The 2537-nt window shown below is 39.2% G+C and overlaps 1 pseudogene; it reads right to left on the reverse strand.

Annotated features, from left to right (window-relative positions):
- Positions 1-289: 289 nt before the first annotated feature.
- On the reverse strand, positions 290-1424 carry LOC134245370 (uncharacterized; annotated as a pseudogene).
- Between the last annotated feature and the right edge of the window lie 1113 nt (positions 1425-2537).

Genomic DNA, 2537 nt, shown 5'->3' on the forward strand with positions numbered 1-2537 from the left:
TAAATCAATCTTAGCCCCACCCTTGCCAAGAGGTGTGCCATGCCAATAAAGACGGGGAAGCATTGTTGACCAAATGAGCAAAGTCTTAGAAAGCAATACATTATAACGATACAAACTACATTGAATTTCATGTGAAAATCTAAGTGCAGTATTGCCAGACGTTGTTAGATCATTTGACCCTGCATGAATGACTAGTACATTTGGGTGGTTGATGTTTGAGTTCATCTGTTAACACTTTGTCAAGATCTTCCCATTTCAGCCCTCTAATTTCCTTCCAAGTGATGTCCATCCCAAGATTAAGGTTCTTTCCACCCGGTCTCCTCCCTGCCTCCTCACCAGCCCAATAAGGTATTGAAGATCCCACTATCCAAATCGTCTTGAAACCTGGAATACTTTGGCAAAATTAGCCTGTATTCCATTTAACAATGCTAACATGTTATAATCTTATGTAGTTTCTGAAAGTTTTTGACTTTTGATTTTATTTCTGAATCTGGAAACCCCTGTTTAGCAAGATCTGTAGCCCTGCCTATTCTAAAGCTATGTGGTCTAAAGTGTCCTTGAATGTTCCTGAATTGAAGTGCTTTTTGAAGCACGTAGTTGAATTGGTATCTTGTTACACCCTTATTGTCGACATGAATAAAGCATAAAAGGGAGCCATCATTAGGGCACAGCCGTAAAAACTTGAGTACCCACTGTACTGGGCAAATATCCGAATTTAACTGTTTGGAAATATGCAATATTGTTGTATTTCCCATTTGGTCAGTTTTGGACCTGGAAATTAAGATGCTGACCTTGCTTCTAGTAAACGTGATGTGTACCCTATGGATATACAAAACTTCACTTACTCTAAGCAAGCCGTGATACGCAATTGAGAAAACTGTGGAAAATAACACTGCCTCATGAGATGATCTACACACTGATGGCAATGTTGATACTACACGCTCCAAGATGGATATAGTTAATGGGATTCGAGAATCTAAAGTGATACCTCTCTTTTTGTGGAGACCCTGCAAGGCTTTTTTGACAATGAATGATTGAGTGTTATCTTGTATGCCTCTTAATTTGTGTACATATGATAATGCGCTAATGTACAGTGCAGCTGTTCTATAAGCTGTACCTGAAATAGAAAGGTGGGCAATGAAATTAAGCAAAAGATCAACAGGAATGGGGAAATACAATGTGGTCCCACAATTATTCAGGAATTTTTTGAAGTTAGTGAGAGCCCCCTGGTAAGCTTTGTATGTGTTTGCTGATAGTGAACCCTGTATAAGTCTGTCTGCCTCTCTTGTTAAATTTCCCACATATTCTTGGGAAGTGGTGTTGGCCATGGACCTGCTGCCGGTGCTAGCCGTCGGAATTTGCCCCACTGTGAACGGGAGATAGAATCCGCAATAAAATTTGATTTTGAAGGTATGTATTTTGCTTTAATCAAAATATTGTGTTTGAGACAAGTGAGAACCAGTTTCCTTACAATTTTCATGCCCCTTTGTGACTTTGTTGTTGTCGAGTTAATGACATGTACCACCGCCATATTGTCAATGTAAAACAAAATTCTATTGTTAGAGAATTGATGTTTCCACAATTCAATAGCTACATGGACCGGGAAAAGCTCTAAAAAGGTTAGGTCACGGGTTATGCCTTGTACAAACCAGGGAATGGGCCATTGAGCATATGTCCACTTGCCTGCAAAATATATACCAAAGCCACCCATATCTCCCCCCTGCGCTATCAGTGTAGAGTTGTAGAGTCTCATTATTCACCCATATACCTTCTGTAATGACTGAAATGCCATTAAATGTTTGGAGGAAGTCAAGCAAGACTTTAAGGTTTGCTTTCATTTCTAAAGTTATCCTCAGTGACGTCACGTGATTGAGCGCAGCAGCGGGGTTCTTTTCATGCCAGACTTTGGCCGGAGAAGACGCGCTTGTACCGAGATAAGAAACGAAGAAGTGCAGGAGAGGTAAATATATATTTATTTTTTAAAAATAATGGGGAACCTTGGTGGTTCTAAGCCTTGGTGACTATTGTGAATGCCTTGGTGGCATAGGGAACATTTAAAGTTAAAAAATGAAGCCTTGGTGGCATTGGGGCCGGGTCGGCCATTGTTTGATTGGCTTTACTAGTTTGGTGGCTATAGAATAAAAATTCTATTAGTAGTATTAGTGTGCAATATGTTTTTGCATGTTTTGGATGGCACATGATGCAGTCAAGAAAACACTGGGAAAACAAAAAGATGATTAATTCAAACAGGATTCACTGGCTAGAGCAAGTAGGTAATGCGATCTGTTGACCATTCCTTTGAGGTGTCGGGTTTCAGTGCGCCAGTGCACGTGTGCTATTATCTCCATCAGGAAATTGTTGGGTGTAATGTTTACAACCTGTACTAATGGCTTCTTAATCAGTTTGTTAAGTGTAATAATTCGAAGCATGTTATCAAGCGATCTTTATTATTCATAATTATAACAAGATGTGGAATTTGTTTGAGACAATTTTATTATTGGAAAGTGCTTAATTTTGGTAATATATTATTTCAGATG

The sequence above is a fragment of the Saccostrea cucullata genome, unplaced genomic scaffold, assembly GCF_032062105.1.
Source record: "Saccostrea cucullata isolate Sc308-1 unplaced genomic scaffold, CSIRO_AGI_Scuc_v1 ctg21226, whole genome shotgun sequence".
Taxonomy (NCBI): Eukaryota; Metazoa; Mollusca; class Bivalvia; order Ostreida; family Ostreidae; genus Saccostrea; species Saccostrea cuccullata.